This window comes from Ochotona curzoniae, unplaced genomic scaffold, assembly GCF_017591425.1.
Source record: "Ochotona curzoniae isolate NIBS_2020 unplaced genomic scaffold, NIBS_Ocur_1.0 contig_908, whole genome shotgun sequence".
Classification (NCBI taxonomy): Eukaryota; Metazoa; Chordata; class Mammalia; order Lagomorpha; family Ochotonidae; genus Ochotona; species Ochotona curzoniae.
Window position 1 is genome coordinate 10,180,632 of NW_024466607.1, and position 24,308 is coordinate 10,204,939.

Below are 24,308 nucleotides of genomic sequence, written 5' to 3' on the forward strand. Positions count from 1 at the left end.
GGTCCTGGTGACAAACTGATCGTGTCCATGAGCCTGGGGCTGTGGTGGGGCTGGGGTCTCTAGGGTCACCATTCGCTCGTGAGGAGAGAGCACGAGGCTGCCATCTGGGTCCAGCAGGGACGCGGTCCATCGGCCACCTGAACTGCACCGCCCGCCTTCGGTGACAGGAGCATCCGGGCCACGTGGTTTGTTCATTTAAAGAGAGACAGAGACAGAGCCACCACGTGCTGGCTCACTACCCAGATGGCCGCAATGGCCAGTGCTGGGCCAGGCCAAAGCCAGAAGCCAGAGGCCTTTTCTGCGTTTCCCACGTGGGCGGCAGGGACCCAAACACGTGGGCCATCTTCTGCTTTCCCAGGCTTTTAGCAGAGAGCAGAATGAGCAGTGGAACAGCTGGGATACAAACCCTGCCGTGTGGTACTTGCTGCACCACAGCAGCCCCTGTCATGTTTTGCTGGTGGAAATATCTAGTTTTGGCAGATTTACATGATTTTAACAGGGGGCTAAGGAGGAAACGCGTTTTCTGTTGGTGAAAATGCTGCCATGCAGTTTTGGTTGCACTGAGTGCGGGGTTGAATTGCGCCCCCTGCTGGCGCTTCCGCGGAGGCGCGGGCTGTGGTCTTCCAGGTTCAACAGCCTGCAGGGCAAAGCCTGCTGAAGAGCCCGCTCACCCTGCAAGGCTCGGGCGGCCGGCACCCTCCCCGGCTCCTGGGGCCCCCTCGGGGGTCTGCAGTTTATACTGCAAGGGTCCTCTTGGGCTGCCTTCCCTGCCTGGGGACGTCCACGTCTTTCCTGGAGACACCCCCTTCCCTGCGTGAGTGAACTTGTCAAGGCCTGTTTTGATGGTGGGAAGCTCAGAGTCTACTCCGCATAAAACTACATGTTCTTATTTTTAAAGGGGGTACTACAGGAGGTGGAACCTCTATTTTTGCTTTTAGCAAAAATATCCAACATTTCTTGTGGCTTTTGCACACTGGAGGGAATGTGCGCCCCCTGCTGGCTTTTGTGCAGAGGTGCGGGTCTTTGGAGGATGGCACCAAGCTGCCCGGAGGTGGGGGCAAAGCCTCCTGAAGCCAGAGCCCCCGGCCCAGCACCCTCCCAGCTCTCGGGAGCTCTCAGTCCATCCTGAGGAAACACTGAGAACTCTTCTTTAAGATTTATTCACTTTTATTGGCAAGGCAGACACAGAGAGGAGAGAGAAAGATCATCTGTCCGCTGGTTCAATCCCCAAACAGCCGCAGTGGATGGAGCTGAGCTGATCTGAAGCCAGGAGCTTCTTCCAGGTCTCCCACGCGGAGGCAGGGTTCCAAGGCTTTGGGCCGCCTCCACTGCTTTCCCAGGCCCCAAGCAGGGAGCTGGATGGGAAGTGGAGCAGCCGAGACATAAACCAGCCACCTGCATGGGATCCTGGCCATACAAGGTGAGGACTTCTCCACTAGGCTATCACACCAGACCCCTGTGAACTTTTTGCACTTTTAAAAGGGTTTTGAACATCAGTCTCCGTAAATTGGTCCTCTTGGGCTGCTTTCCCTGACCTGGGCATGGCATCCATGTCTTCTCTGAAGATGCCTGTGCCTGTGAGTGTAATTCCTGAGGCTGCTGCCCATGGCCACTCTGTGTCCCTCCTCTCCCCCCCCCCGGGCACTCCTGCCTCCCAGAGTGCTGCGTGCTCCTGTTCCAGGCCAGAGCTGAGGCAGGTGCCTCCTGTCCCGACAGAGAGAGGGGATCCTCCCGTGGGGAGCTCGCGGAGCCCGCCCTGCTTTCTGTCTGGGCTGACTCCACTCCTCAGGGTTGTTACTGTGAGAGGAAAGAGCTCAGGGGCCTTGGCTACCTGGCATGGCTGCCACCCAGTGAAGCCAGGACGTGTCCAGGCCACCGCCCTCCCCACCTCTGCTGTCCCAGCCATGCTGTGACAAGGTGCAGGATGTTGGTGACAAGCAGACTTGGAGTCCTGGCTCAGCCTCCACTGCAGGTCACCTGCTCTGGCCTGTCACCTCATTGGCCAGTGGAGATGGTGGCCTCCCACCCCCGAGGGCAGCCCTGAGGCTCATGGGAGCAAGTGGCTGCTTCGCACAGACCTGCACACAGTGGGGGTCAGAGCTGGCTGGGGGTGGCAGCAGTGGGGTGGGAGAAGGGAGCAGTGCTGGCCTTGACCTTCAGCAAGGGCAGGAAGATAAACCTCCCCCTGGCCCAGGGAGTGCAGGAGGCTCAGCAGGCCAGCTGTCCCTCTGTCCCTGCCACGAGAGAACAGCATGCGGTGACCGCAGGACCTGCGTCATGCCTTTCAGATCAGGCCGAGGTTCTGGGTGCCTGATACTGAACACTGGTCACCTTGTCACCAAACAGCCTGGGCTTCACTGTGGATTTTTAATCTTTGATATATCTTTTAAATGCATTTTAAAATTTTACCTAAAAGGCAGTCCCAGTGCCAACGCTGTGGTGTACCAGGCTAATCCTTCACCTGCAGCTCTGTCCCATAGGTGGTTCATGTCCTGGCACCTCCACTTCTGGTCAGCCCCCTGCCGAGGGCCTGGGAAAGCAGTGGACGATGGCCCAAGGCCTTGGGCTCTTGTGCCCATGTGGGAGACCTGGAGTAATCCCCCCACTTCACACCGGCCCAGCTGTGGCCACAGTGGCCATGTGGGGAATAAACCAGCTAATGTAAGAGTTCTCTTGCTCACTCTGCAATTCTGAATTTCAAGTAAAATGGATTTTTAAAAAATTAAGTCAGTAACAGATACAGTGAGCAGTCAAGACATCCTCCCTCTGCCAGTCACGTTCAAGGTGACCACAACCATCCCGAGCTGGACCAGGAGCTCCCCCAGGTCTCCCATGGATCCAGTACTTGAGCCCCAGTCTGCTGCCTCTCTGGGTGCCCATTAGCAGGAAGTGGGGTCAGAAGTGGAGCGAGGGCTAAACCCGGTCCCTGACTGAGGAGGCGCGCAGCCCCAGCCATGCCTGGGCCTACGGTACTTCCTGGGAGGCAACCAGTAGGACTAAGTCACAAAAATGAACATCTTCAGGACTTGATGGGACCTCATGTTAACAAGCTGCGCAGGGGCCAGCGCTGTGACTTAGTAGGCTAAGCCCGTCTGTGACGCCACCGTCCCATGTGAGTGTCAGGTCGTGCACCGGGTGCTCCACGTCCAGTTCAGCTCCCTGATAATGGCCTGAGAAGGCAGGAGAGGAGGGCTTTAGACCTTGGGGCCCTGCACCCACGTGAAGACCTAGAAGCAGCTCCTGGCTTTGGACCGGCTCAGCTCCAGCCACTGCGGCCATTTGGGGAGTGAACCAGCAGGTGGCGCTCCGTCTCTCCTTCTCTCCGTAATAAGTACTGAAAAGGGAAGAAACTGTCCAGCACTCTCCCTGTCTTCACTAAGCCTGGGGGGGGGGGGGGGGGACAACAGCAAAGTGACACGGAGAGACAGGTCTTCCACCTTCTGTGTCACTCCCCAAACAGCCACATGGCTGGGCTGGGTCAGGGCGAAGCCAAGAGCCCACAGCTTCATCTGGATCTCCCGGGCGGGTGACACGCTCCAAGCGCTTGGGCCGTCATCCACTGCTTCTCCAGGCGCGTTGGCAGGAGCAGCTGGGCCTTGACCTGGTGCCCCTACGTGGGATGGCAGGTGGCAGCGCTCTGCCACAGCGCTGCTCCCTCCCCACCATCCTTTTCCATCTGAGCTCCTCATTGACGCTCCTCCCGGGATGTCAGATGCCCCAAGGCTGGCAGTCTGTCCGGAGCCGGGGCACTGCAGAGGGTGCCAGTGCTGATCCTGGGTCCATCATGGTGGAGGATCAGAAGCAGGACTGGCCCCTGGAGCACTCCCACTTGGGGAGCTAGGAGGAGCACGAGGCAGGCCGGCTGGTCCAGGGCTCTTCCTCCTCCCATCCGCTACCCACTGTCTCGGATCCCACCTCGGGTCTATATGGGGAATGGGGTTGTACCATTTCAGGTCCCACGGCGAGACATGAAGTTTAGGTTCCTGAGCAGAGGAAGGCCCAGGGCTGAGGTCTCTCATGCACCCCAAGAGCTCTCCCCACCCCAGGCTGCCCCTCTCTGCCCCTGGCTGCCCTGTTGCAGGGGAGTGCCACGGAGAGGGACAGGTGCCCAGCAGGGCCCCGTCAGAGGACTGCGTCCTGCCAGTCCCTGGTCAGCACTGCGTGGATGCAGCGTCCTCTCCTTTCTCCTGCTTGGATCCCCATCTCCTGGCTCCTTCTCCCTGTGTGCTTGGTGGTTTTACTGGAGTAGGTCATCTGGTAATTTCTGGGAAGACCAGTGTCAGATATTCTGAGACCTCATATATCTGAAAAGACATTTCTGTACCTATTCTGCATGGTTTGATAGAGCATTGCTAGTTAAAAGTCATTCAGCATTTTGGAGGCATCATCATCTAAGGTCCTCAGTGTCCTTTGCCAGGACACTGCTGCGCTCGGCTCCTCCAGTTCTTCCCTTTGGCACACACGGGGCTCCTCCCACTCCAGCCCGCTGCTCCCTCCCCAGCCGTCTCTGTCCCGTTCCTGTACCTGCTTTCCCATCTCTCCAGCTGGGACCTTCCTCTCCTGCTCCCTTGTCCCCAGCTCCCACGTTTCTCTCCCCAGCCCTGTGTGTCATGGTGGCCCTGTGTCGCTCCTTCTGTTTCCCTGTCCCCCTTCCCTTGTCCAAGTCTCCCTGTATCTCCTTCCCACCGTGACCTCGCCTGTCCCTGACACCTCCCTCACACTGACTGCTCCCTCCCCATCTCCTCTTTGACCCAGTCCAATCTGTGCCCCCTCTTCCCCCGTGACCTGATGTGTATTTCCCCAGTGGCTCGTGAAATTGAGCATATTTGGTTATGTCCGGACTTGGGAGCTGTCTACTGAGACCATCTGGGTGGGTTGTCCTGCGCACCCTGGACACCAGTTCCCGGACGAACAGCTGCCCAGAAGCTGCTCAGGTGGACCCAGAATATCCCACTTTCTAGTGCACATTTGTTTGAGGTTTTATTCACAGTGTTACAAATGCCGACAACCGGAAGGGCGTCTGCTCCTTTTCTGGGTAGTTTCCTGCTGCATTTGCATACCCACTTTCCCCAGAAGCATTCCGGGACAGTGCTTTCTTGGGTGTGTGTTTGGTGACGCATGAGTAACTTACCACGTGAAGGTCCATTTCCAGGGTCTGTATTCTGTTGCAGTGGTTTGTGTGTTTTATTTCTTAGGTTTCAGGGGCAGCCCAATGGCTCAACAGGCTAATCCTCCACCTGTGGTGCTGGCACCCCATATGGGTGCTGGTTCCACTTCTGATCCAGCTCTCTGCTTATGGCCTGGGTAAGCTGTGATGGCTCCTTGGGCCCCTGCACCCACATGGGACACCCAAAACGTACTCCTGGCTCCTTCAGAAGGGCTAGCTCTGGCTATTGTAGCCATTTGGGGAGTGTACCCGAGGATGGAAGCTCTCCTTTGTAAATCTGCCTTATCCAATAGAAAATCTCTAAAAAACAAAGCTTTTAAAGTCGGGGGATTTCCACCTTCTAGTTCACTCCCCTGTTGGCTGTAACACCAGCTGAAGCCAGGAACACCATCCGGTCTCCCAAGTGGGTAGGAGGGGCCCAAGGACTCAAGCGACTCGCCCCCTCTTCCCGGCACACTCGGGAGCGGAGTGGCTGGGGCTCGGACTGGGTCGTCAGCACTGAGAGTTTAACTCACTGTACCCCACAGACCTCTGTGTCCTTTTAATTGCCATTACCTGCTGTTACTTAACAGCCTGTATTATGTCTTTTATTAAGATTTATTGGGGTCAGTGCTGTGGTGCAATAGGGTAAGCCTCCACCCATGGCTCTGGCATCCCCTGTGGGCACCAGTTCCTATCCTGGACCAGCTCCCTACTTACGGTCTGCTAAAGCGACAAAGGATGGGAGACTCAGAAGGAGCTCCTGGCTCCCAGTCTCAGATCAACTCCAGGCACGTTGGCCATTTGGGGAGAACTGACAAATGGAAGATCTTTTATTTGAAGGCAGATTTAGAGGAGGAGAGGAGAAACAGGTGCCCACAGGGAAGGCTGGCATTACAGGTGGTGAGTTAACTGGCGATGCCTTGAGTGTCCTTTAGTGGCTGAGGGTGTGTCTGTGTGGGGGACGCACTGGGGCCTTGAGTGAGAGGAGCTGGAGTCAGCCTGCCGTGACTCTGCCCGGGGGTCTGTTAGATCCTTGCTTGCGCCCACCCTCGGATAATCCTTGGCGGCGTGTCTGGGAAGGAGCGCTCTTCTGCTTAGTTCCCCAGTGCTGCAGGACACGGTTCAGGTCTCTGCGTTGGGTCCTGCAGCATGACCCAGTTTAGAGCTCTAACAGTCCCTACGAACAGTGTCTAGGTTTCCTGTAGAATCATACGGACTTGCCCTTCCCATTTGTCGGCCTTTCATTTCTGTCTCCTGGCTGATGTTCTGGACCCACTGCCAGTACTGGACAGAACAAGTGCGAGTGGGTCCCTCTCTGTCTGGTCCCAGCCTTAGGGGAAATGATTTCACGGATGTGGGTGGCGGGTCTGTCACCCACGGCCGTGATGTGGAGGGGTGCTGCTTCCATGCCTGGTTGGTTCAGGGTTTGACCATGCATGCCTGTGGAATTTACTGAGTTTTCTGGGTTGAGCACTACTCACCAGCACTCTGGCAGGGCTGCGTGTCCCTCTGACCACGTGGGAATGCAGAGCTGTCCCAGCGTCCACAGGGAGGGCTCGCCAGTCACGGGGATGCGTTTCCCGTGCTGTTTGTGTGGTTTGCTGTCTCAGTTGAGAACCTTCTCGTCTGTGTCCACTAGTGATCGTGGCCACAGCTCACTGTTTCCTTGTGGCCCACCCCCCTTCAGTGCTGGGAACAACAGGTTAGCTTTGCACCCAAGTTCCACCAAGCTGTGGAGGAAGGACTGTCCAGCCTGGTGTCTGACTGTGGCTGACTTTGCTGTTTCAGCACCAACAGTGACCTTTTATGTGTTTGATTTCAAAACACGTGCAAGCACTCCGGCTGACATAGCAAGAACCTGCGGGGCAGAGGTAAGGCTCTTGCCTGTGGGCTTCTCTTGCAGAATTCCACGTTAGAGAAGGAAAAGCACAGGGTGCTGTGCGCGGCCCACGCAGCATGCGGTGCTCCCTGTGTGGGCCCCAGGACCACTTCAGGTGCCAGCCAGGTGAGCCCTGTGGGAAGTGGGCCCAGGAGGGGTAGGCTGGGTGGGTATCTTGCTGCTCATGCACTCTGTGGAGACAGTGCAGCGGGCAAACTGGGACAGCCAGTCCAGGCAGCACCTAGTGGCCACTGCCCCAAGGAGCACTGCTCCACTGCAGCTCCCAGACACCTCCTCCCTGCCAAGAAAGAACACAGCCAACCCGGTCAGCAGCTGGGTGAGGAGCCCATGGCCCTGGACCCTGCACAGGGCACCTGCCCCTCCGGGCACAAGTGCAGGGCACAGTCAAGCTGGTGTGCAGTGAAGCCACCAGGCTCTGCAGACTGTGACACTCATGTTCCTGGGTGGGTCCTGGCCCACGTCACAGTGCACTTCGCTGTGATTGGCTGACAGGTGCCCAGCCGTCTCTAATGTGTGGACTCACAGGACAGGCCCTCCGTGCCTGGAGCAGGCACTGGCAGTTCCAGTTCCCAGCACTCTGGCCTCTACTCTACCCCAGGGGGCTGCACGCTGCTACTGCAGGCCACGATCACCGGGCCCTTGGGTGCAGCCTGGAAACAGATGAGTCAGCCTGTGTTGCCCCGAGTGGGGCTCAAACAGGAAAACCTGGGAGCAGGGCTCACCTCAAGGCCCGGCTGCAGCACCGTGACTACACAGGGTCATCTGTGAGAGAGGGGAAGGAGGCCCCAAAAGGGGTGACCAGGGCATTTTCAAGTCATTCTGGACTGTGAGGCAGCCCCGGGGCGACCTCCCCTCCAAACTGTGGAGTGAAGGGGCAGAGGCTTCCCTCTGTCCACTAAAGGCCCCATCGTGGCCTCTGCCAAAACCTGGATCCCACAGAGAGGAGAAACCCTTCCCTCGCTTTCCACGCACCCAAGGGCCCAGGGCGTCGTGAGCCAGGCCCCTCGTGGACCGAGGCCGAGTTTGCTTGCAGTCTCTCCATCTTTCACCAACAAGCGGGGACACTGATCCACAGCCTCCAGCACCTGCAGGCCGGCAGGACTCTGGGTGTCACAGCCGAATCCTCCAAGGGGTGGCCGGTAGCTGTGGGAGAGGAAGTGCGTCATGGGCAGCATGAAGGGCATGCACAGGGTCCCACGTTCATGGGGGCCCAGGCCTCGGTGGAGAGCTGCAAGGCAGGCAATGCAGTCTCCAGGACCCGGTGAGGTGTGCCGCTTCCTGCCCGGACCTTCCCCGGCAGCAGCAAGGATACGGCCAGGAGTGTGGGGCGGACGGCAGCAGGGCCACAAGTGAGGGCTGTATGCTCGCTCCATCTGCAGGGGTATGCTCCCGCATGGTGGGCACCACGGCAGGGCAGCCCAGGCCTCCGTTCTGGGAGCAGGCTGTGGGCAGCCAGCAGAGCTCCTGGAGTTGGTCTCCCCTCCCTACAGGCGCCCTGCTTAGATCATCCAGCTGAGAGGCTCCAGTGGTTCTGGAGGTGTGCTTTCCCACACAAGCTGGTGGCTTCCCGGGCCTGAGGTCAGTGAGCACAGCTTGCAGGGCCTGGAGTCTGCCCTCGGTGCTGCAGGGAGGAACCTAGCCCCTCAGTTGGGCAGGGTCCCAAGGGCTGGAACGCCAGCTCTAATTCCAAACCAGCTCCATCTCCATGGGCAGGAGACTCAGCATCTCTGAGCCTGTTTCCCATTGTGGAATGGCACCAGCACCGTGGGGGACTGCCACAGGGCCTGTCACTCCTCTTCTCAGGCAGGGCAGAGACCCAGCCCAGCCTCCAGGCCACACCTGCCTGCACCTGCACCTGGCCCCCAGGACCCCGACTGGGCTGTACCATGCAGTGATTCCCCGCTCAACATCACTGCACAGCAAAGTGCAGGAAACCACCGAGGCTGAGCGAGACTCACCTTGTGGTTCCAGGGTCTCCCACAGCCTCCAGGCCTTCCTGCTGGGCAGTCTGACAGGATGCTGGCTCCTGTTTCCCCATCAGCGGCTCCTCCACAATAGCCTGGGGTCACAGGGTGGACATTCACTCCCGTGCCTGGGCCCAAGGCGCCCCGAGTTCCTTGGTAATGCCTTTCCCTGTAGTTGCCTTCTGTTTGGGTTTGACCGTCCCCAGAATCAGGGCTGGGCCCAGAGAGGTGTGCACCATGTCCCCTTCAGCAGCAAGACCCCCACCTCACCTGTCATGGCCCTGACCCCAGACCCCACGGGGGGTACCCCTCCTTTCACCCGAAGGTGCCTGGGAGACCAACTTGGGAGACTCATCCAGCAGGGATTCCTATCCAACCAAGAAGTGGCCTCTGGCCCCACAGGATTGGAGTTCCTGTCCCAGGCCTGCTCATGTTGGCACAGTGGGGCTGCAACTCTCAGGAGGCCAGCCCAGCAGACACACGTCCTTCTCAGGCTTGCTGGCACCGCCCTAGGAGAGGACCTGTGATTGAGCCTGGTCCCTCCCCAAGGCTGATCTCCCCAGGAGGAGCCGAAACCCCTCTGGTACCCCACCTGGGACCCAGGAAGGGAACACACTGTCAGCAGGAGTCACCCCAAGACTCCCCGACTGCGTGTCAGGTCCTCAATGTGGCCCTGGGCGACCCGGAGCTCTAGCCAGGGTGTTCATGTTGGGTCCCACACTGCCCTAAGCTCACTGCAGGAGGTCTACAGTCCTGTAGCAGCGACTACAGGCCAAGTCCTTCCCCCAGCCCTGGGCCTGGCAAGGGAGGGCCAGCCACCTCAGACCACGTGTGCCCCTCCACGGGTGCACAGCCAGGAAGAAGGCTGCACAATGCTCTCAGCCCCCTGCCCCAGGGGACTTGTGACTGCTCTGTCCTCGACATGCGAGCAGAGGCCGAGGACAAGCACCAGCCTCACGCCGACTCGGAGCCAGCACCTGCTTCCTTCCTCAGCTTCTGAAAAAGATCTCTTACCAGGGCCAGTGTGGTGACGTGGCATGCTGATCTTCCGCCTGCAGGACTGCCATCCTGTAAGGGTGCTGATTTGAGTCCTGGATGTTCCACTTCCAATCTAGTTACCTGCCTGTGCCTTGGAAAGCAGTGGAGAATGGCCCAAGGCCTTGTGACCCTGCGCTCACGTGGGAGACCCGGAAGAAGTTCCTGGCTTGGATCAGTTCAGCTCTGGCGTTGGGGCCATTTGGGGAGTGAAGTGTGGATGGAAGATCTGGCACTCCTTTTTCTCTCTGTAAATATATGCTTCTAAGATAAAAATAAATCTTAACAATAACCTCCCTAAAATCTTTTTTTTTTTTTTTTTTTTTTTTTTTTTTTTTTTTAAAGATTTATTTTTATTATTTTTTCATTGGAAAGGTGGATATACAGAGAGGAGAGACAGAGAGGAAGATCTTCCGTCCGATGATTCACTCCCCAAGTGAGCGCAACAGGTCGATACTATGCCGATCCGAAGCCAGGAGCCTCTTCCGGGTCTCCCACGCGGGTGCAGGTTCCCAAAGCTTTGGGCCGTCCTCGACTGCTTTCCCAGGCCACAGGCAGGGAGCTGGAAGGGAAGCGGGGCTGCCGGGATTAGAACCGGCACCCATATGGGATCCCGGGTGTGCAAGGCGAGGACCTTTAACCACTTGCGCCACCGCGCCGGGCCCAACCTCCCTAAAATCTTTAAGATCTCTATTGCTCTGCCTTTGAAATAAATATATATTTTAAAATGTGCATGGCCTCCAAATTCCAGCTGCTTCCCCAGCCTCCCGGCCAGCTCTGCTTCCCCCCATGCTGGCTCCTACTCCCCTCCCCGCCGCAGCCGGGAGCAGGACTCTGATGTTCACAGACTCCCTTTCCCTCTCTGCCCACCTGGTGCTGGCACCCCGTCCTGGGCCTGCCAGGCTGTGTCTCCCTGCCCCTCAGCTGCAGTCTTCTTGCCCCCAGAGCAGACTCCTTCCTGTCCCCAAGGGCAGGCACTTCCTCAGACTCCAGCCCCCTCAAGGCACACTCTCACCTCGGTCTCCCACGGCTCACAGCATCCTGAGGCCATTTCTGCACCCCGCTCCCATGCCTGGCACTGCTGACAGAACCAACTCTACATCTGAGTTCAGGGCTGGGAGGGCAGCAGTTACTGTATGAGAAGTGCACAGAGCTCTCCTGCACAGGGGGGCTGGCGCAGGACTGTTGGAGGGTCCAGCATGAGGACACACAACCAGCCCTGGGCCGGGAGGTGGGAGCTACTGCTGGGTCCTCAACAGCATCCCCAGGACCAGCACGGTTGGTGTGTGTGTGGGGGGGGAGGGTGTCAGCAGAAGAAGCCCACAGCCAAGTGCAGGCGGGCCGGCGCAGACCACTCACCTCAAAGCTGAGAAGGATGCTAGGTCACACAGCCTGGGCTCGTGCAGGTAGACCCCACGGAGCTGCAGCACCTTGCTCGCGCACTGCCAGGCAGCCTCAGAGCCAGCACCTGCAGGAGTCCATGGAGACATTAGCTCAGCCCAGCCCCTTCCCGAAGGTGGGGCAAGCTAGAGAGCCTTTCTCAACCCCGCCCACTGGCTGGTGGGTCCACCTAGCCATGGCCTTCTGCACCACCTCCCTGAACTGCCCAACTCAGAGTGGCTACAAATAGGAACTCAGATGGAAGGCTGGAGGTGCCCAGAGGTGGGGACAGGCCCAGGCCAACAGACAGCCACAGCAGGATGACGGCCTGGCTTGAAACCCGAGGCCTGGGGCTTCAAGGTTTATAGCTGTGCTGGGTCTGTGGGCCTCACAGAGTGACACGGGGGCCTCGGCACCCCACTGCCACCCACTGCCCCTGGTCTCCAAATGCTACCACAGGTGTGATGCAATTCCCTACTAACCCCCAAGACAGTCCCCACATCTACATGTCTCTGGGCTACACAGCTCCTCAGGAATTCTGCCTCCTCTGGGGGACTGGCAAGCAGCCCCCCCAAAACTCCTGCACCGAGGGGCTTTCTGGATGGAGCACAGCACACGGGAGAAGCCTGAACTTGGGACCTGACAGGTTAGGGTTGGGTGTCAGGGTCACGGCCTCCAGTGGGTCACTTCCATGTGCCATCTCCTCGGTTGAACAGGGCCTGCACGTGCCCCCGGCCCTGACCCATGAGAGGAGAGCTCTCACAAGGGCCCCTTCCCCAGGGTCCCCGTCTCTGCTGTCACCTCCACAGCGCCAGGGTGGTCACGGGCTATTTACAGTTCAGGGGCAAAAAGAACCAAGGGAAGACTGAAGAGACCAAGGGTGTGGGCGCCCAGCCTGGCCCCCCCAACTCACTGCCCAATCGCCCTCAAGCTGGGATCCTGGGGCACATATTGTGGTGCAGTGGGTTCACCCATCACCTGGAACCCCGGCATCCTGTATCAGAGTGCTGGTTCGAGTCCCAGCTGCTCCACATTTCTGATCCAGTTTGTCATTACACTAAGAAGTCAGCAGATGATACATGAGTCACCCGTGTCCCTGCCACCCACATGGATGCCACCTTGGTGGAGTTCCTGGTTCCTGGCTTCAGCCTGGCCCAGCCTGGCTACTGAGGGCATCTGAGGAGTGAGTCAGCCAATGGAAGGTCTGTCTCATCCTCTCTGCCTTTCAACTACGTATTTTTTTTTTAAGATTTATTTTATTTTTATTTTTATTGGAAAGGTGGATATACAGAGAGGAGAGACAGAGAGGAAGATCTTCCGTCCAATGGTTCACTCCCCAGGCGGCCACAACAGCTGGAGCTGAGCCGATCCGAAGCCAGGAGCCTCTTCCGGGTCTCCCACGTGGGTGCAGGGTCCCAAAGCTTTGGGCCATCCTTGACTGCTTTCCCGGGCCACAGGCAGGGAGCTGGATGGGAAGTGGGGCTGCTGGGATTAGAACCGGTGCTCATACGGGATCCCGAGCGTGCAAGGCGAGGACCTTAACCACTGTGCCATCGCGCCGGGCCCGTCAGTATGTTTTAAAGGGGGTGAGGGCAGGACCTCCCAGAAGAGCGGCCTCTTCCTGCCTCCTCCAGCAGGATACCCACCCTCTCCTCTCTCCTTCACGAGGACAAACTCAGGGGACAGGACAGCACCTTCTTCACTCTAAACCCAAGCCCAGGCACCGTGCCAGGACATGCCCAGGCGGCCCAGCTCACAGCAGCTGCCCGGGGGGACAGCAGAGGCAGGACAGCCCTGCAGCAGGTCCCTGGCCCCCACTTACTCACCCGGCAATTTCCTGAGCATCCCAGCCAGTGCTGCCCACAATGAATCGTCCACTGCTGAGGATGTTCACGGCCACCTGCAGGAGACCAGGAAATGGTCAGGGGTCCTAAAGGAGGCAGAGGCCACAGAGCCAACATCACTTGCCTAGTTCCTGGAAACAGAGGGCAGGGCCCGGGAACACCGGTCCACACTGGGCCAAGGGAGTCACCCACTGTCTTTGGGCTGGGAGCACAGTCCAGGGTGGAAGGAAGCACCGTCCTTCACCTCAGGGGAGATGCAGGCACTGCGGCAGCTCCCACCAACCCCCTGGTGTCGCCTGCCCTCCCCCAGCTTAGGCCAGTGCACACCCACGTCCCACCACCCCACACCGATTCCAGTCTTTCAGGCAGGCAGGCAGGAGAGACCGACGGACCTGCTGGGGCTGCGAGCTGCCAACACCCCAGTGATGCTTCTGGGTCATGACCCACTGACAGAGCCACAGTGACCGCCCTGAGCCCCACAGCAGCTTCTGCAGGACACGCAAGCCCACGTCCTCTGCTCCGTACCACTGCCTCCCACTGACGTGACCCCGCAGCATGACCCAGGAGCTCCGCAGTACCTCTCCTCTCCCACCGCTCCCCGGTCCTGAGACCCAGGGCAGGTAACGAGCAGCAGGGAGAGACCAGCACCCACCAGCACCCACCAGCACCCACCAGCCCACTCAGTTTTCACTTGCCTTTTGTCCTTTTTGTGGTCTCTGCAACCACTCGAGTGGGTCACACATCTTAGTGTTACAGAGATACCACAAGCAATCCTATTAGCAACCAAGAACACGAGTGATCTACTTTGCCTTTCATGTTCAGCCTTTTCCACCTCTCTCAACAGCAAATGTCTGTCTGCTGCTGAGGGACGGGGGAAGAAGCTCGCACTGCTGCTGGAGGAAGCAGCCCTGGCCCCCCTTTCCAGCAGCCAACCTGGTCATGCAGGCGAAGACCACTGACCCAACACCCCCAACTAGGCAACTGGGAAACCACATGTACCACACAAGGTGGCTGGGAACAGGAAGAGGCGAAGACAACGACAAATGCCAAACACTGTGACACGGAGGAACTCTGCAGTGTCAGATGTTAACATATTAGGGGCCACCTGTCATCACAGCAGCCTCGGCTTCTGCCTGTGGTGTCAGCATCCCATGTGGGTGCTGGTTTGAGTCCCAGTGGCTTCATCTCCAACCGAGCTCCCTGCTAATGGCCTGGGAAGGTAACGGAGAAGGGGCCAAGTGCCTGGGCCCTGCACTCACGTGGGAGACCTTGAAGCTCTGGCTCCTGGCTTCAGACCTGCCCAGCTCTGGCTCTGACAGCCATTAGAGGAGTTAACCAGTGGATGGAAGATCTGTGTCCCTCCTCCTGTGTAACTCTGGCCTTTCAAATAAAAATCAATCTTTTTAAAGATGTTAACATACTCAAGTTGTTGTGATTTGTTAGTGAAAACACTTAGACTGCAAAACCGCATAATGTGACGGGGACCCTGTTAGAAGGTGTAGAAAGACGCGTGCACCCCAGGACGGCAGGGGCTCCTGTCGGGGTGGGCTCCGGGCGAGTTCATCTCTTCTCTGTCTCTACTTTGTGTGTCGTGCCTGGGTCACACGAGCAGAAACCTGACTCTGCACACAGCCCGGTGCCAGGGGTCCTTCTGCCTTTCCTTCCACATTCACTGAGCAGCCTGAAGTACCAGGAGTTTGGGCGTAAGACTTTTCATCTGAGCCTTACCCACAATACCCCCAGGGAGGGACTGCATGACCCCTGCTTCGGGGTCAAGGTGCATTGAGACCCCCCAACCCACAAAAAACAGCCCAAGATAAAAATGGGCAAATTGGTGTTTCTTCAAGGAAAAGACACAAATGGACAGTAACACAAGGAAAGATGAAGCTTAGTTAAGGAGAAGCAAACCAAACACACAGTGAGCTACCTGCCACCCAACAGGACAATGGGCACTAACCAGTGTTGGTGAGGATGAGAGAGCAGAAGCTCCAACACACACACACACACACACACACACTTTCTCTCTGGCACGTGGCTGGCAGGAACAAAAATGGCATAGCTGCTGTGTAAAGCAAAATGGCAGCTTTGCAAAAAATTATACACAATCCCAGATGGGCCCGCAATTCTACAACAGAATGTATTTCCCATTCAGAATCTGACATCCGGGAGCCGGCAGGTGACACAGCGGTCGGTTAAGTCTTCATTTTGGATGCCCACAACCCGCCCCCCCCCCCCGGTGGAGTACCTTGGCTCCTAATTCTAGCTTCCTGTAAGAAGCACTCCAAGAGCCAGCAGGAGAGACAAGGACCCGGCCCCTGTCACCCAGGCAGGAGAGCTAAACTGAGTTCCTGGGAGCTTGCGTGATGGTGGAACAGCTGATCCTCCACCTGTGGCACCAGCATCCCATATGGACGCCGGTTCGAGTCCCACTGCTCCATTTCTGATTCAGCTGTTGGTGTGCCCGGGAAGGCAGTGGAGGATGGCCCAAGGGGCCCCTGTGCCCACGTGGGAGACCTGGAACACGCCCTGCTGACCAGCCCAGTCCTGGCTGTTATGGCCATTTGGGGAGTGACCCAACGGATGGAAAGGCTCTCTTTCTCTTCTCTCCCTCTGTAAGCCTTTCAAGTAAAATAAATAAATCTCAAACAATTGAGTTACAGGTGACGGTCAGCACTGGCTGTGGCAAGCATCTGGGGAGTTTCTAAAAGATGAAAATTCTGTTCATCTTCCTTTCAAATAAAAAGAAGTAGAGAAGGGGTGGAAGAAATCTTCTATCTGCTGATTCACTCCCAGATGGCCCCAACAGGCCAGACGGGGCCAAAGCCGGCAGCCCTGAACTCCTACAGGGTCTCCCATGGGGGCGGCAGGGCCTGGGCTTTTTTCTGCTGTCTCCCCAGCACCTAGGCAGGGAGCAGGACTGAAGGCAGAGTAGCTGGGATTCAAGCTGGTACTCTGCTATGCAAGGCAAGTGGTGGTTTAATCTGCTTTGCTGCAATTGCTGCCCGCCCCCAAAATAAGTTTTCAACAAAACTGAAATATTTCACAGCATCATCACTGATCTTAGCTAACAGTGCAAACAATCCACATATCCATCATGGTGTTTTTTATCACTGGATAAATACAATGTGCTCCGCCCATACAGTAGAGTACTATTCAGTCATAAAAAGGAACGATGTCCTGGGAGAGCATGGTGGCACATCAGGCTAACCTTCTACCTGCAGCACCAGCATCCCATATGGGTGACAGTTCGTGTCCTGACTGTTCCTCTTCCAATCTAGCTCCCTGCTTATGGCCTGGGAAAGCAGCGGAGCACAGATCAAGTTCTTGGGTTCCTGCACCCACATGAGAGACCAAGAGGAGGCTCCAGGCTTCAGGCTTCAGTTTAGCTGAGCTCTGGCCATTGTGGCCATTTGGGCAGTGAACAAGTTATTGAAATATCTCTCACCTTCTCTGTAAGTCTGCCTTTCAGGTAAAAATAAATGTTTACAAAGGGGGAGATGCTGGGGACAATGCAGTCCTGACTGATGCTACAACATGGCTGGACCTTGAAAACATGATGCTAAATAAAAGAAGTATGAACCCAACCTTCTGCATGGTGCATCCCTTAGGTGCGCCAGGTCAGGTCCCAGCTGCTCTGCTCCTGACCCTGCTTCCTGATTCTGGCCTGGAAAAGCAGTGGAGGATGGCCTGCACCCAACGGGAGACCCGGAAGAAGCTCGTGGCTCCTAGCTTTGGATCAGCTCAGCTCTGGCCACTGGGTCCATCTGAAGAGTGAACCACTGGATGCAGGATCTCTTTCTCTCTCTGACTTTCCTTTTCTGTGTAACTCTGCCTTTCAAATGAAAATAAAATAGATCTTCAAAAAAAACAGGTCTGTGTGCCCCACTGACCCAGCAGCTTGCCGGTTCTGTCAAGACAACAGTTCAAGTCCCCTGCTAACTCAGCACTTTGCAAGTCCCATCTAGAAAATAGGGCCATGTTCTCCACCGACTTAGAGCCTCGACCAATGACCAGGCAGGGAGCTGTGCACATGGCAGCAACTGAGAAGCCTGCCCACACACCAGAGAACTCACAGGGAGCTGGCCCAGGAAAAGCCTCCCCTCACGGCCAGGGCAGACCTGGGCAGCGGAACTGAACCCCGGCCCCCTGCGACTGTGGAATCTTGTGCAGAACTGTGGGAAATCTGTGACTGCATGACTAGGTGAAGTGGGCAGCTGGGTCACAGGGCACTGGAAGAACCACCCAGTTCTCCTGCATGGCGCTGGTGCTGGCAGGGTGGGGACTATGGCTACGGTGGCACAGCCTCAGCCGCCAATCACCTGGAGTTGAGTGATCCCCGCCTCCCCGTGAAGAAAGAGGTGATCCACCGCCCAACCTGGGTGTCACCCCGGACTGTCACCAACACTGGAGCACCGACCGGAAGATGCGGCCCCTCCCAGGACACACCCCTGACAGTCACTGAAAGATCAGCTCCTCCATTAAGACTCGGGAACTCAGTTCAGGATCAAAACATCGAAGGAGAAAACCCACAGGGCTGCTGAAATGCTCAAGAGAGAGGAGACAGAGCAGCAAGAAGCCAGAAACAGACTTAGAATGCAAGAAGGAAGAGGCTGAGGAAGTGCCCGAAAATTAAAACAAAAACACAAGGTTCCTCAAAGACATCGAGAAGCGAATGCAGGAATTCAGGAAACCGATGTACAACACGGCTGAAGCTTCCCCTGTGAAACGCAAGCCCGGGAGAGAAACCAAACTGAAATGCCAGGGACGAGGAACTCACTAGGCCAAGTAAGAAATACAACGGGCAGCTTCAAGGACAGGCAGGCAGAAGGAACAATCTGACCTTGGAGACAAATTGTTTCAAGGTTCTCACTCAGCCAAAACTTAAGAAGAAACGAGGGGGAAATAAACCACACCTCCTTCCCTTCCCTGGCCTGGGCGTTGGTCTGCAGCCCGGCGTGGCCTCAGGCAGGGGTGATCACCTGCCAAGGAAGGGTGGGGGCCAGGGCTGGAACCATACAGGCTAGAACCACGTGGCTGGGGATGGTAGCCTGGCCCAGCCAGGAGAGGAGGGCAGGGCTGGAGACGGGACCTGGGGCAGAGCCGCACCACATAGCATGGGCTTCCTGGAAGAAGGCAGATATCTGGGCCGGTCGGGCCAGGGTGGTGTCCTGGCCCAGCAGGGAGGAGCCTTGGCACAGACCATGACCCACGAAAGACAAACCTGCATACTCCAAGTAGGTGGACTCTGAACACCTCTTCAAAGGAGAAGTACAGCCTGTGCGGCCTCTGCATTGAGGCTGCGGCACTTGAAGGCAGACATGCTTTTCCAGCCTCTCGCTCCTCTCGGAAAGCTGCTAGTGCATCTCGGTTTGTCACATGACAGTATTTATAAAAACATAATAAAGCAACTACATTTATAAGCAGTTTTCGCCAACACTTCAGGTCAAATTTTTAGAAAAGATTTATTTATTTTTATTGGAAAGTCAGGTACACAGAGAGGAGGAGAGAGAGACAGGAAGATCTTCCATCTGATGATTCACTAGTGAGCGCAATAGCCAGTGCTGCACCGTCCAAAGCCAGGAGCCAGGAACTTCCTCCAGGTCTCCCACGTGGGTGCAGGGTCCCAAGGCCATCTTTGATTGCTTTCCCAGGCCTCAAGCAGGGAGCTGGATGGGAAGCGGAGCTGCCAGGAGTAGAACCAGTGCCCATATTGGATCCTGAAGTATGTAAGGTGAGGACTTTAGCCATTAGGCCATAGCACCAGGCCCCTTCAGGACAACTTCTGTAGCAAGTCCCCAAGTTTGCAGGCACTCTGTCTAAAGCAGTCATAGACTGACAGGCCTTGGAATAAATATTAGCCTGTCAGGGAGAGGCAGGCCAGGGCTGAGGTCCTGGTTAGTCCCCACCCCGGCATGTTACCACACAGGTCTGGGAGCAGTCAGCCAGGGACCTGAGGCTGGGGTACCAGGCAGCTGGCACCTGTGGCACATTGAAGTGCCAGTCTGGCAGTAGGCAGGCGGGGGCCCTAGGTAGGCCACACTCTCAGCATCCCACAGTGCCTGTCTGAGCCTGGCCAGGGGCTTCAAGCCGGAGTAATAGGGGTTTGCGGGGAGAGCACCAATGGCCTTTGACAAGCCAGGCACATGACGGGGTTTGGGCGGGCCACAGCCACTGTGCTAGTCTGGGAAAAGCAGACCAGGGACCTGACAGGCTCTAGGCAGCTCCACCTGCAGCATGCAACCACACTGGGCCAGGGGCGGAGCACGGGGTCCTCGCTGGGGGCCTCCACCAATGGCCTTTGACTTCACCAAGAAATCTGGGCTTTACATCTGGCTGGTCCCAGATGGAACAGGGTCTCTGATCTCAGAGCCTGGGGGTGTGTCCCAGCATCAGAACCCGCAGGCCATATAGACCCCCCTCCGATGCTGACTCCTGTGCAAGGAGGGGGTCATGCCCAGGTGCCCACACAGGATGGGTTGTCCTGACCCATGAACCAGTCGAGGCCTTTGGTGCCACTTCAAGACAGAAAAGAACAGTGACTTCATAGAGTGGCGGTGACAATGCGGGGACCAGCCACTGGCACCAGCTATACTTTCTGTGGCCCGTGAGATGGCTTCATTAGATGAGACAGGGAGAAGTCCACAAACCCGGGAGGTGCAAGGCAGACACCCTCCTCAGCAGGAGGCAGCCACAGGAGAGGAGATCCGCCTCAGACCCCTAAGAACAGGGGTCGGAAATCTCCGAGGAGGAATGAAATGGGCCAGGCAGGCAGCAAGCTTCGAGTCACACCCTTCCCCATCCTATGTAATACGGTCTGCCTACTTGTCAACTGAGCCCTTCCCCAGGATGCAGTGCCCCCACTGGGACTTGGGAGTGGACTCACGCAACCACTCCCCCTTCCCAGACTTACAAGAAGCCAGGCAATGGGGAGGGACGCCCCCTCTCCCCTGGACACAAGAACAAAGCAGAAACACCTCTCACCCACCTTTCACCTCTCACCCATTCTTATCTTTGAAAGCATGTCTGTCATTTCAACTTTTAAATAAAACTTTACAAAAAACAGAGAGAGAGAGACACCAAGTCACTGCTTCCAATAACCAACAACAACCCTCAACACAAATGGCCTAAACTTTCCAATTCAAACTATAGACTGAGGGCTGGCATGGTGGTATAGCAAGCTAATCCTCCACCCACAGGGCCAGCATCTGATACAGGCACTGATTCGTGTCCTGGCTATTCCACTTCCAATCCAACTCCTGGAAGAGGCTCCCGGCTTTGGACAGGTTCAGTCCTGGCTAGTGCAGCCATTTGGGAAATAAAACCGTGGATTAAAGATCTCTCTCTCCCTCTCTCTGCAGCTCCGCCTTTCAAAAAAAAGATTAAATAACTCATTTAAAAAAAATATCTAGGGCCCGGTGCGGTGGCGCAGTGGTTAAGGTCCTCGCCTTGCACGCCCAGGATCCCATATGGGCGCCGGTTCTATCCCGGCAGCCCTGCTTCCCTTCCAGCTCCCTGCCTGTGGCCCGAGAAAGCAGTTGAGGACGGCCCAAAGCTTTGGGACCTGCACCCACGTGGGAGACCCGGAAGAGGCTCCTGGCTTCGGATCAGCATAGCATCAGCCATTGCGCTCACTTGGGGAGTGAACCATTGGACGGAAGATCTTCCTCTCTGTCTCTCCTCTCTGTATATCCACCTTTCCAATAAAAAAAAAAAATAATAATAATAATAATAATAAAAGCCAGGCCTGTGTATTTGCTGGCTACAAGGAACACACCTAACAAAGATACGTGCAGACTAAAAGTGAAATCATGGAAAAAGACACTCCACACACAAAGGGAAAATGAGCAGCTGTAGCCATCTTATACCACACAAAGTAGGTCATAACACAAGAACTACTGAAAGAGATGAACAGGGCCGGCACAGCGGCCTAGTGGCTAAATCCTCGCCTTGCACACAACAGGATCCCATATGGGCAACAGTAAGTATCCCAGCTGCTCCACTTTCCATGCAGGTCCCTGTCGGTGGCCTGGAAGGCAGCAAAGGATGGGCCCAAAGCCTTGGGACCCTGTACCCGCGTGGCAAACTCAGAGGAAGCTCCTGGCTCCCGGCTTTGGATCGGCTTGACTTCAGCAGTTGTGACCACTTCGGGAGTGAACCGGTGAACTCTCTCTTTGTGAATTTGCCTTTCCAATAGGAATAAATAGTACTTCAAGAAAAAGAAAGGAAACCAAACAAACAAAAACAAAACTGCAGGTATTGGCCTAGGTTGCCTAGGTTGCCTAACACATAGGCAAGTGTTACACAGCTGGGAGAAAAGCAGCCAATAGCGGTGGCCTTCCTGGGCCTGGTTAATGCCAAATTAGTGGCAACTATACTAGTATGCCAGCATAGTCACCTATTCATTAGTATTTTTAAAATATATGGGGACCCCATGAGCACAATTTGGCACCAGGAGCCCCATGGACTCTCAGATACAGGGACTGTGGCTTGACCAGGGAAAGGGACAAAGGGATGTGTGGGAGGGAGGCCCACTGAGGGAGTACGCTGCAGGTGAATGACTTCCGAGGGACTTCCATTGACAAAGCCACCGTACTGCTGACCATGTAATGCATGTGAGGACTGGGCCTCCTAGTGGCTCAGAGCAGTGGGCAGCATGCCCAGATGCACATGGAGGATATGGCAGTCCACTGGGGCCTGCAGAGGACACCTGGTACCATAGCAGAGGATGGAGGACAGAACAAAATGGTCAACTACTCCAACCAGGAATTGACAATAAATATCTGGGTGATTGGAGACTCTAAGGTTGACAATGTCAGCAGAAGGACCTCGAAAGGATTTCTTCATCCATGGATTGGCAAGACTGACAGCATTCCAGAACTATCAAAACCACTTGAGCAGAACCCTTGGAGCATGCTCCACATCAGGGACTTGGAATGACAGCAGGTGGCAGTCCCCATCCCTGGGCACTGAGGGGGTTGGGAGGCTGATTGCGGTTTCTCCCCTTATCTCCTCCTTTCCCCCAGATACAGGAAGAAAAAGAAAAATTTGGAAAAAATGGTCTCACTCACATTCCCCTAACTCTCAACTCTTCCCACCCTAACCAAGTATGTAAATAACATCAAAAATAAAATTAAACAGTATCTTAAAAAGGGGGGAGGGAGGAAGAAGGATATTATGTAATGATTAAGAGATCAATTCAGGGCCTGGTGCGGTGGCGCAGTGGTTAAGGTCCTCGCCTTGCACGCCCGGGATCCCATATGGGCGCCGGTTCTAATCCCGCCGGCCCCTCTTCCCATCCAGCTCCCCGCTTGTGGCCTGGGAAAGCAGTCGAGGACGGCCCAAAGCTTTGGGACCCTGCACCCACGTGGGAGACCCGGAAGAGGCTCCTGGCTTCGGATCGGCATAGCATCGACCGTTGCGCTCACTTGGGAAGTGAATCACTGGACGGAAGATCTTCCTCTCTGTCTCTCCTCTCTGTATAACCGCCTTTCCAATAAAAATAAATAAATCTTTAAAAAAAAAAAAGAGATCAATTCAAACAGTCGTGACTATAGTAAATGTACGTGTATCCAATGCCAGGACACCTGACTATGGATTCAATTTAGATCCAATTATTAATGGATCTAAAGGGAGACACAGACTCCAATACAGAAATGAAGGAAGACTTCAACACTCCACTTTCACTAATTGACAGATCAACTAGAAAAAAAAAAAAAAGATAAATGAAAAAAAAAAAGACAAAGAAACAACAGAGCTAATCTATACTACAGATGAATGGGCCTTGCTGTACAGCATTTCATCTCACAGATGCAAAACACACATTCTCTTCAGTCATGAACCTTCTCTAGGATAGGCCACACGAGAAGCCACACAGCAAACCTCAGGAAATTCAAACAAACTGAAACCATACCATCTAACTTATCAGAACAAGAGAGAACAAACTGAAAATCAACAATTCAAGAAACTGCAAAAAATATTTAAACACGGGCCCAGCGCGGCAACCTAGAAGCTACATCCTTGCCTTGCATGCACTGGGATCTCATATGGGTTCTGGTTCAAGTCCTGGCTGTTCCACTTTCCATCCAGCTCTCTGCTTGTGACCTGGGAAAGCAAGATGGCCCACTTCCTAGGGATCCTGCACCCATGTGGGAGACCCAAAAGAAACTCCTGGCTTCGGATTAGCTCAGCTCCGGCCGTTGTGGCCAGCTGGAGAGCGACCGGTAGATAGAAGATCTTTCTTTGTCTCTCCTCTCTGTAAATTTGCTTTCCAATAAAACACAGACAAATCTTTAAGAGTATATATTTAAACACGGGGAGACTGAGCAACTTACTACTGAATGAACAATGGGTCAAAGAGGAAATCAAAAAGCAAAATTAAAAAATTCCTGGAAATGAATGAAGACAACAGCACAAAATGTTAAAATGTAATGAGATACAAGGAAAGCAGTGCCAGGAGGAAAGCTCACAGCATTTAGGGCCGGTATGAAGAATTCAGCAAGGCACCAAGTATACAATCCAGCAATGCACCTCAAGGTTCTAGAAAAACACCAGCAAGCCAAAACAGAATGAGAAGAAATAACTAGAGAATAAACAAAATGGAAATAAAGATACAGAAGATCAATGAATTTGAAGAACTAGCTTGAGAGAAAGTCAACACACCATTGGCCCAAATAACCAAAGTAAATAAATAAGGGGAGACAACCCACATTAATAAAAACAGAGATGAAAATGGAAAAATTATGAACATCACAAATATACAAAGAATCATCAGATATTACTACAAGCAGGTATAAGCCAAAAAATGGAAGAACAAAAAATGCAGATTTCTAGATACATACAATCTACCAAAACTTAGTCAAAAAGACACAGAAAACCTAAACAGACCACGGACTAGGATGGAGACTGAACAGTAACAGACTCTCCCAAATAAAGGCCCAGGACTGGATGGCTTCACCCTCAAGAACTAACGTCAATTCTTCACAAGCTATTCAAAACAGAAATGGAGGAAATCTTCCCAACGTCTTTTATGCTGCAAG

At 55.2% G+C, this 24,308-nt stretch overlaps 1 pseudogene; it reads right to left on the reverse strand.

The window, feature by feature from the left end:
• LOC121165953 overlaps nucleotides 1–24,308 on the reverse strand; it is a 48,515-nt pseudogene that overhangs the window by 18,525 nt on the left and 5,682 nt on the right.